This window comes from Camellia sinensis, chromosome 3, assembly GCF_055761805.1.
Source record: "Camellia sinensis isolate YWXY chromosome 3, ASM5576180v1, whole genome shotgun sequence".
NCBI lineage: Eukaryota > Viridiplantae > Streptophyta > Magnoliopsida > Ericales > Theaceae > Camellia > Camellia sinensis.
Genome location: NC_138963.1, coordinates 35008327 through 35020465, shown reverse-complemented (window position 1 = coordinate 35020465; position 12139 = coordinate 35008327).

Genomic DNA, 12139 nt, shown 5'->3' with positions numbered 1-12139 from the left:
GAGTTTTGAATTAAGTTTTGAAAAGAGTTTTGAATTGAGTTTTTAATATTAGATGTGATATGTGAAATAAGAAAATTTGTTTGGTTATGAGTTTTGGAAAGAGTTTTCAAAACTTAATTTAAATTGTTATAACTTATAACCAAAAACACTACTCAAAACTCTATCGAAAATTCTGATTAATAAGCAAACTCTTTTTAAAATTCAATTTAAAAAATTAATTATTAACAAAAAATAACATTAATCAATTTTTTTAATTGAAAATATTACAAAGGCAATAATTTTTTTTTCAAAATAAATATTTAATTACTGATTTTAAATAACTTTTGATTGTATATTTGGTTCAAATTTTTTTTAAATATTTTTCAGTTCAAATATTTTTATATTTTTAATTACTGTCACAAATTATTTGCTATTTATTGTATTGTTTTTTTTCAAATAAATGGCCAAAAAATTTATCAGGTATTATCTATGTGAGAGTCAAACAAAAATTAGAATATTATTTTTGTTAGCATCTACACAGTTTACCACACATAATTCAATTTTATTCAATTTTTTTATTCGCTTTCAACAGAAAATTAGTCTACAATAGCACAAATACATATATGTATGTATGAAAGAGTTACCAAAAAAAAAAAAACCACTGTAGTGCTCAACCGACCGGACATCCGGAGGGATGTTCGGGGGGATGTCCTGGGGGATGTTCCATAGACTCAAAAAATTCAAAAACTATATGAAAATGTGAGTTTTGCATTGGAAATTTGTTTTGAAATGAGCTCTGCCAAACGTGAAATAGAAATGTATTTTGAAATGTGTAGTGTATTTAAACACTTTGTTTACGTGAAGAGGTGGAATTGTAATTGGAAAACTGTACCAAACACAGCCTAATATTTTGGGACGGAGGAAGTAGTTTTTTTGTTTTTATAGAGAGTGTTGCTATTAGTATGAGCGTTGTTATTAGTACTCCATCAATTATTTTGGATCATTTATTTCTTTGGTCCCTTATTTATAAATTTTAAAATTCTTAAAATTTCTTTTTTCTCCTCAAATAATATCAAAATTATCCTTATAAAAATATTATACCTATTCAATTGAATGCACACCTCTACACCCCAAAAAGCTTCTCTTTCAAAAACTCACGAAAGTGATTACTACTCTACATATTTTTTCATGATCTGAGAAAATAAATGTAGGTTTTTTTGTTATTAATTCAAAATTTCGCTTTCGTGGATTATGTGATCTCCACGAGTTTCGATTATCTGTTCTCGAACGAATAAGAAATGTTCGGTTATCTGTTCCCAAACAAATGAACAATATTCAGGTTTGTGTTCTCGAATTTTGGACATATGTTCGAGAGTTCAATTCAGAAAAAATGACAAATAGTTTTTATAATTTTTTCATTTTTTTCAATAAACTTACCCTTACAAGACTAATTTCCTCTAAGATAAGAATGCCATCAAAGCTATGAATCTCCTCTGAACTTTTATTGTTGTACACCTCTCATCTCTTGGAGTTGTGGTTGCCAAAAAACTTCTCCTCATTGTCATTGCCGAAGAAGTGTAGGTAATCAAATAGTTGTCACCGTTATCGTTGGAATATTACCGCTAAAGGGTTTTCAAGATTTTGAGGGTGGGTATGTTTTGAAGGTGAGATTTTGGGAAGATGGATGGGTGGTGATGGAGGTAGGTGCTCTCATAAACCCTAATCCATAATGTATTAATTGTAAAATGACATGTCCCAAAATTATTGATATCATTTTTAGTAATTTCATTAGAGGTTATTATTGTAATAAAAAAATTAAAAAATAGGGAGTCCAAAATAATTGGTAGGAGTGCTAATAGCAGCACTCATTAGCATCTCATCAATTGTTTTGGACATCTCATTTTTTAGCTTTTTTTATTACAATAATAACCTCAAGTGAAATTACTAAAAAAGACATTAATAATTTTGAGACACCCCATCTTACAATTAAACCCCCACACACTACATCATGAGTTAGGGTTTATGAAAGCACACATCTCCATTACCACCTATCCATCTTCCCCAAATCCCACCTTCAAAACCTATCTACTCTCAAAACCTTGAAAATCATTTGGCGACAATATTTCAATGGTAACAGTAGTAACCATTTGATTACATATACATCTCCGACAATGACAATGAGTGGAAATTTTATGGCAACCACAGCTCCATAAGACGAAAGAAGTACAACAATAAAAGCTTAGAAGGGATTCATAACTTTGATGGTATTCTTACCTCAAAGAAGATTGGCCTTGTAAAGGTAAGTTTCTTAAAAAAAAATGAAAAAAATAATAAAAACTGTTCATCATTTTTTCAGGATTGAACTCTCAAATATATGATTGAAATTCGGAAATACAGGTCTGAATATTGTTTATTTGTCCGGGAATAGGTAATTGACCATTTCTTATTTGTTTTGGAACAGGTAATCGAAACAACAGTAGAAACAGGCAAATAAAGGAGGTCGAATCACTCTTAGGTGGTCGACTGATGGGTGAAAATCCTGCCCAATTTTGCTCACACAGAGAACATGCAAGTATAGTGAGGCCATGGATTGTGACAACCCTCACCACTGATTAGTGCTAATCCATGATTAAGCATGTTAACTGACTGATTGACTGAATTACTAAACTGATTGATTGATTGTGCTAGTTTGAATGCAATCCTATCTGTTGACTGTTAAATTATCTGTTCATGTTTTATGCTTTAAACTGCAAATTGAAGGCCTTATCGGCGGCCGAATCAGAAATTGATTGATGTTTTGTGCTAATTAAGATTTATGTGATTTTATGGCATATTTAATTGAAATGTGATTTGGTATGATTAAATTAGATTTAATAAAGCTAAATTACATAAGTTGGCTTTATTTACTAAAATGCTATCTAGTGGGCCACTTCACCAATATTGTTGAAAGCTTACTCTTGCATCTCATTCTTGTTCATCCTTAAGAGACCAAACCAAGAGAAGGAGTGAGAGAGGAGAAACTTAGTTTCATTTGAGAATTGCTTGGAAACTTGGTAGAATTGAAGAGAGAATTAGCAAATTGAGCCTCTAGACTTGTAATTGAGGAACCTAGGTAAGGATTTCAACCTCTCATTGATGTATTTATGTATTGTCTTGCATGGTTCTTGGGAGTTTAGTGATCTAAGTCAAGTTTTGGTCTAAAAATGTTGAATTGAAGCTTATCTCATGCATGCATGTGCATCTCTTGAAGTTTGAGGTTGTTTTCAAAGAAATTCTTGCATGCATGTCCATATTATTGTTATAGTCCATGAATTCATCTTGTTATAGAAAGAATTGGCTCATTTGTTCATGTTTTGGAAGCTTGAAGTTGATTTAATTCATACATGTTATGTTTTACATCATGTTCATGGAATTTGTTTGAATTTGTGTTCAATTGAACTATCTTTGGGCCTTCATTTTACAAATTGAGCTTTGAATCATGTTAAACTATGAATTTACAAGTGTTTTCCAGAAAATTGGCCCAAGAGGATCGAATTTGATGCATTAAAACTTGATTTTGAGCTTGAGGTTCAAATCTGTAAATTCTAGATTTTAGACTCCCGCTCAAGCGGGGTAAGTGGCGCTCGAGTGGGAAATTCGTGTATCCAGCACTTTTGTTGTGCTTACAGTCTGCTCGAGCGGGGTTTTGCACGCTTGAGCGAGGACTTGTGTCACACGCTCGAGCGGGTGTCGAGCGCCCATCGGGCGTGATTTTCACACATCCAGTACTTTTGCAGTCCGCTCGAGCGGGAAAGTTTAAACTTGAGCAGAGCCTTTTGTTTGCATGTACACTCGAGCGGGGAAACCCATGCTCGAGCGGGACCTCTATTTTCTGAAAATTCTGAAAATGTTTTTAAAGTGCATCTTTGCATGCTCATTTCATTCTAGGCATTCTTAGGCCTAATTTAAGGCATCTTAATGAGGATATTGATGTAGAACCACACCGAGTCAAGATAGAGATTAAGTTATTATTTCCCAACTGTGTAGCTTAGTGTGTGTTCACTCTGTAACTGTGTAGGGTTGGCATCCGAGGACGCGTACTAGCTTATCTGTAGCCCAGAACTCTGTGAGTAACAATGTTGTAAAGATATGTTCAATAATGATTATCTTCTGAACAATTGAACTGTACTGTTTTCTGAAATGATACTGTTACTGAATGAATGATGTCCTATTTGTGAACTGTATTCGTGGCATCCATAGCAACCAACTGTTACTGTACTATACTGCTACTGTCACAGAGATCTCTGTCGGTTCCCATGTTGGAACCACTACTGTTTACTGATATGATGGCCATCAACTGACTGTTTGGTCTGAGAAGACCTACTGTACTGTTTTGCTATTGGATGTACCACATATGACTATTATAGTTTCTGAATGATTGTTATGGCCCGAAATATGAGCCACAAATTGAATGGCTGATATACTGTTTAAATGACTGTTTTCAATATTGAAAGGACATTCATTCTTAACCTCTTTACGCATATGTTATTCACTGGGCTTTAGCTCACTGCTCATAGATATATGTAGGTGTTCAGGCACCGGACCGTTGCTAGGGGCGTCAAGCTTAACTCCTGTTTTGTCAAGCTAACCTTTGTGCCTCACTTTGAGGTTCCAGAACTATTCAAGCTGAGGCTGCTTGGGGTGTTTTAGTTTTCCCCATCTTTGTTTATGTTCTGTATAGACTGAATGATGTTGTACCGTACTGTTCTAATAGGGATTAAGTCCTTGTCTAGAATGCTTGTATATATTGTACATACTGTTTTGGTACTGATTGTACATGTGTATTGAAAAGTCTTTTTGCATACAGACTATCACAGCTCATTGGACATCTTTTAATTACTGTTTTGGCTTCCGCCAGCCCCTGTACTCTGTATTACTGTATTATTGTTAAGTAGGCCTTCGGTAATCTCGGATTACTGGCCGGTTACGGTGCTAAACCCATAGGGGCGAGTTTGGGTCATGACATGGATAATAATAGAAGACCAACCAAAAAAGCATGAGATTAGATTGTGTTGTATATGTGAAAAGAGGTAATAGGAAAAAAAATTAAACAGATTGACAAACCTTATAATGAAGTAAAGAAAAAACTTTTTAATCACGATAAATTTTTTCCATTGATTTTGGAAGGTTCCACCGTTGTTGGTTTTGTTAAGGTTTTGGAAGAGAGGCTTTTTCGGGTGTGGAGTGTTATAGTGTGCATTTGAATGGGTGAAATATTTTTGCAAGGATAATTTTGATATTATTCGAGGGGAGAATTTTTTTTCCAAGGGTTTTACAATTTATAAGTGGGGGTCCAAAGAAATGGGAGTCCAAAATAATTAATGGGGTGCTAATAACAACCCTCTTTTATATATTATGCAAATTAGACTTTACCCCTTCAAGTTCTAATATTTTCTCACTTTGATCTATAAAAATTATTTTTTCATTTTAGTCCCTAATATTTTTTATTTTTATTTTTTTGTTTATTCCAACGGTTAACTTCTGTTCAATTTTGGATTGAAAATTAGGGGAATTACAGAGACATGGAAGGGTACAACTCAAAGTTTGTATCCAATGGTTTTTGAGACCACACAATCACCTTGTTTGGGAAGTGGGTTTATCGCTTCACCAAGGATCCTCTAGAGTGAAATTTTCCTAAAATTTCCTAGAGTGCTATATTGTGTGGTTAAGATTTACTGGCAAGTCACATCAGAAAAATTGATGTGACTTGCCAATAAATCTCAACCATACACTGTAGCACTTTAGGAAACTTTAGGAAAAAATCACTCTAGAGGATCCTTACTCTTATGGCTTTTTTTAGGTTAAAATTCATAAAAAGACAAAATAGGTTAAAATAGTCAATAAGATAAAATATCACCTTAAATTCATAATCATTTTACTTTTTTCTCATAAACATCACATCCAACTACAAAAAAATCCAACTATCTTCTCAAACACAAAAATTTTAGCCTATTAAAATAGCCAAAAACTAAAATAGTCTACTTAAATAGCCAACTTTCCAAACGTGACCAATGAGTTGCACTATCATGTTTTATAAAATTTTTTTATAATCTTCTACCTTGCATTGTTATTTTTCCTTAAAAATTATATGTCAGAAGCTGCATGGCAAAATAACACATTATTACACAATTTTTGATAAATTACACATTGTCCCTTTAAATTTTAGCATTTTTCACTCTAGTTTCTAAAGGTTTAATTTTTTTTCTTTCAATTTACTTAGGACTGGTTTGGCATCCTTTAAAAAAGTCAAAACATTATTTAAAAAGTTAAAAAGTTATCACTATTCATCAAAAAAAATATAAAAAAATTATTTGTACACAAAAAAAAAGTACAACTCATTTCTCACGTGAGTTGTACTTCAGTTGACTTTGGTGGGACAAAGGGAACAGGCGGGTGCATAAACAAGACGATACTGTTCGGCCCGTGGGGGTCCATCACGGATTCCGTTTTAATAATCTAAATCGTTTAATGTGTAGAAATCATCGATTACTATATATTTATAAAAAATTATGTTGATCGGATATCGCTAACTATATGATCAAATCAGTTTTGTATAAAAAAAGAATGGTGTTATAGTTAATGGTTGACAAAAAACTAATCCGATCAGATAGCTATCGATATCCGATTAACGTGATTTTTTACAAGCATATAGTACTTGACGAGTTGTACACATTGCACGGTTCCAATTAGTAAAACGGGACCCATGGTGAGCCTCAATGGGCTGAACAGTACTGTCCAATTCAATGCCCGAAAAGAAGGAAAGCATCTCCTATACACCACTCTGCACAATGTTGCCACCGTACTGCCTACTCGCCAAAAAACTTCTCCTATGCACTAATTTATACAATTTTTTAATACACATTTTTTCGTAAAAAGTTAAAAAATTATCCCAAACAATTATCTTTTTTTCCTTAACTTTTTAATCAAAAAAGTCAAAATATACACTTATTTAAGACATTCCAAACAACCCCTTAATAATTAACTTTGGTCCAATTTTAAACAAATAAATGAAACATGACACGTCAATAGCCATGTCACATAATAATACAAATTATTATACAAATTCAAGAAAATTATATTTTGCCTCTTAAGTCTTAATATTTTTTCACTTGCACTCTTATTGTTTTTTTTCACTTTAGGCTCTAATGTTCTTAATTTTCCTAATCTACTCTAACAACTAACAATTATCCAAAATTGGATGCAAATTCCATATTAGCAACTTTATGACTCGTAACCCACTACGCCTTCTACCACCTCCTTCGTTAACACTTTTATGGATAAAATAACATCATTAATTGAAACTCTCATTTCAATAATATCACCAACAATAAAACACTATTATCATTCATTTTCCTATTTCACATCCTCACTGCCACTAGGATGAGCATGGTTTGGATCGAATCAGATTGGGATGAAACAAGGATCAATTCGTGAACTATAGTTCTATAAAAATTAGAATAAATCCAAACCATTTAAATCATGAATCAATCCGAACTAAACCATTTAAATACAGATTGATTCGGTTTGAAATCACAATTTCACACAATAAAAATCATATAACAATATTTTAAAAACATTCAACATGTAGCAAATAAATATAAGTTCATCATCTAACAAAGAAACATAACATCTAATAAATAAAACTCTCATTTAACAAACATTTTTTTGTGACAGTAACAGTTACAAAACTAAACTTAAGTTAAATAATTTTTTAAAAAACAACAACAAAAATAGCAGCACAACACAACAACTGCAGCAACCCAAATCAGCTTGTAATATTAATAATTTGATTATTGATAATTAGTGGTAATTCCATTGAGAGTAATGCCTCTTTCTTTTTTGTTGGAGGATTCCTTATTTTGGGTTATATATATAAAAGGTTGGGATTGTATGCAACAGGATGTATGGTATAATGGTAAGGTGGGATAGTAAACGGTGCGGATCAGATTTACTCTGGAATCGTGTATCATAATTCGAAATTGATTCGTAAATAACAGATTGCTAATTTTTCAAACTAATCCGAAACCACAAATTATAAAAACCAAATCAAACCTACCAAATTAACATGAACTGATTGGAATTGCGAATTTTTCAATTCACCTGCTTACCCCTAACTGCCACTACCAACATCTCAAAACCCATATTAACCATCCATCACCATAGCCCCTTCAAATTGACAACCATTATTGGATATCTCTCTCTCAAATTCAATTGCCATTTCATTAGACGTGGCTAAGGAAAAAAGGACAATTGGGGGTAAAGTGGCTGTAATTCATCTAATTTTGGATGTATCTTAATAGTTAGAGTAAATTAGAAAAAAAAATTAAAATATTAATAGCCAAAATGAAGGAAAAAAGGAAGAGACAAAGTGTGAAAATTTTAATGGGTAAATTGTAATTTATCTAAATTTACATAATAATGTGTGATTTTTCACAAGGTGACACATAGCGATTAGCATGTCATTTTTTCATCTAAAATTGGAAGGAAGTAAACTAGAGGGTAAACTGAGAAAAAAAAAATACTTGAGACTAAATTGAGAAAAAATAAACTAAATTGGAAAACGTATTATTTACCCTTATATATTTGGTGCAAAAGAAAATAGGGTGAAAATAACTTAGATAACTATGGATAAATTATACCGACCACCGTAAAGTTTAGAAAATACAATAAATTTTATAAATTTATCATAATTACATCGACTTCTCTTTTAATAAAGTTAAATTGACTAAAATTATGTAAATGATGCATCAACATAATAAAAAATAAAGTAACATATAAATTTTATTGTAAAAAATATAATAACATTATTCTTTATGAGAGAATAACCAAGTATTACGTAAGTTAAAAGCTTTATAAGAGCTAAATAAAATTATGTCAAATTTGTAAGCCATATTATATTTTCTACAATGTTAGAATAATCTATCTAATAAATTATAAAAAATATTTTTAGTTGTTAGATTCAAAACCGTTACTTTCAGTTTGCCAAAAGCTCCCGAGAGTTATGCTTTTAAGGCACTATTTGGCATTTCTTATGTTAGTATATTTTTTGTCTTTTTATTTTTTTGGGTCATGTTGCCTCTTTTTTTTTTTGGGGAATTGACTGGTAAATCCCCTTTTTTGAACTTATGGTGTGGATGGTCCCAAATGTTTTCTTATGCACCACTTGGTCTTTATGTACATTGAATGACTATAATGCCATTTAGTGTAAACTGTATGGGGGTTTGACAAATGTAATGGATGAATGTGGTGTGGTGTCACGTTGATAGAAGTTGAAATATGGGAACGAGACCCACGGCGCCCTGACCCGTTAACGTTTGAAATCCCCAAATTAGAAACACCACCTATTTGGTATGTACATGAGTGTTGCCCTAAAATTAAGGGGTGAGAATCGGTGGTTCAAAATTCGAATTCAGTTAATCATTCCCCACGGTAGAGATTTGGTGTGGCTTTACAAAGATTTGGTGATTCAAAACGTTGCGTCTGGATTCCCTTTGGTGTTTCTGCAGTTTTGGTTTGGGATAAACCCTAAAGAGTGGTGCGACGTGACGATGTTACGACTTTACGGGAATATTACGTCGGAGGAATATCTTATTCGCACTCGTCAACGATGACTGGTAAACTTAATTACCTGATTTTGTTTACAGAATTTATGATTCGATTCTTGTTTATAAAACGTATTCACACTCATCGACGTTGACTGGATTCCACCGTTGTGGTTGTTGATATTGGTTGCGTATGACATGTGTAAGTGCTTATTATGTTGGGCGAATCAGTAGGTTGTAGTGTGCGGTTGTTTTGGTGGGTTGGTGTGTGGTGTCGTTATAAGAAAGACCAACTGAATTTTCTATTAAAACGCAGAGTGTGGTGGGGTGTGTTAATAATGTAGTGTGTGTGTTTGTGGGGCATCTATGTTGTTTGATGTGGTCGACATTAAAATGGTAACTTGTCTGTGAGATGTGTGTGGGGCATCAATCTACGGCGTTGTGTGGCTGTTGATGTTACGTTGGGTGGAAGGGTACGCGAGTGTTTTCACACATTTAAATTCGTAGTGAGTTGAAAGGGAAATTTTTGTGGGGTTCCGCCATGGTTTGCATGTGGGCATCTTTAAATTACAATGTGTTACGTTAGGTGGATGTTGGTATGTCCATTCCGTTATAACTGTGTGATATGTACTTTGCGTACATTAAAAAGTCAAACTTTAATATAAAATGTTATGTGACAATATCGTAATGTTGTTCTTGTTGCTGGTGGGACGTGGTTACTCCAATGTTGTGTTTTAATAAGTATGTGCTACTGTGAAGAGTCTTATTGTTGTAAACCGTGTGTGTGTGGTGTTGACATGTTATAATATTGTAATGTAGTTTTGAAGAGATTGTGTTTGGAACGTTACGCTTATGAAACTGATATTTGATTTGATGTTCGAAATGCAGGGGTTAGGACGACAAACAGTCCATGGACGCGTTCATGTGAGCGTAAACGTCAAGATGCAGCCAGCAAAACAATGGCAAACGAACTTGGGGTATGTAGGCAAGGACGAATCTTGTTCAAATAGACAAAAATTGTTAATCGTCCAAGTGTCACACCGAAGCTTAATCGTACGAGGCTCAACTTCCAGTCGAACATTGCAGGCATTGTGAAGTTAGTGTACATGTTGAATCTGCAAGACGAACACCTTGTTCACCTTAAAAAAACACCGTTCTGGTTGATGTTTGAAGCAATTTTGATAAACCAACTTGACCACGCAGAGTTCCACAAAGGGGATGACTTGGTGGTAAATATCATCCAGGCATACAATGCACAGGATGGGACGTTTCGTGTTGGAGGACGAAGCGTGTGCGTAAGCGATGATGACATCAAGTTAATATTTGGAATCCAATGTGGGTTTGGTAGCATTGATTTGACCCCCCGACCTAAGCCAACGTCCGACTTTGTACAACGTAGGTGTCTTAACACTACTCGCATAACCTTGAAACTGATACGGATCCTACTAGTCGAAGCTGCGGAGGGCAGTACTGCTCGTGATGTGGAAGACACTGCGAAGTTGCTATGCTTATATGCCTGTGGGAAATTATTCTTCTCAAATTCTGGGGAAACAATCAGCTGGGCTCTAATTCGATATGTGGATAATTTGGATGCAATGAAAACGTACGATTGGACGGGGGCAATCCGTAGCTCGTTGATGAGTTCGGTTAAGGACTTCTATCGAACACCTAAAAAAGTCACCGGATGTGTCGTCGCATTGATGGTACGTTTGCTTGTAATTTATTTGTTGGGTGTGCTATTAATTGCAAGTGATTTATTTATGCTGTATTTGGTGTAGTCATGTAGCTAGTTTGGACGTTATTATTTGTTATGTGTGATGTGGGGTACAGTATTGGCTCTGTGAACATTCAACGATCATATCGCCCGTATCTGCAGTCTCATTTCCCAGGTTTTTGAAGTGGGATGTTGCCACATTAGTAACAGCTGCACATGGGGTCAATCTATCAGGGCATGTGGATTTTGAGGTAATAGTAAATGATAGTTATGATTGTATTATACGGGACATCGTTTGGAAATTGTTCACGCATTTGTTATGTTGTGTTTACAGGTGATAGCTGGGAGATTGATTACGAAAGACTATGAGGTTAAGATTTTTGAAGTGAATGGGGTAAATTGCGCTAGGGGTGCGGGAAATGCAATTGAGGAATTCGGTGGTAGTGTGCATGAGGATGATTTTGTTGATATGGGAGTGGATGGTAATGTGACGGGTGGGGACGGAGGATTTTGTGGTAGAAATGTGGAACGGGGTTCAACTTCGGTCCATTTTCGGACACCAAACAGGAATGTTTCACGAAATGCAGGGAAGCGCATAATGGACATTAGGCCACATGTTTGCCACGCTACATAGAAAATTGTGGAGTTTGAACTGCAAATCATTGAGAAAGACGTTGTGATTTCAGAGTTACGTGCAGAAGTAGACAGACTGAGGCAGGCGAATGAGGTGCAAACGTTGCATCTTGTTAGAGGTTTTGGTAGCTTAATGCAAGCTAAGGACGATGAGGTGAAGAAACTCACCATTGAAAATGCTGAATTGCAAAGGGTAGTCAATGTTTTAGAGGATCAGCTTACTGAGCGCGAA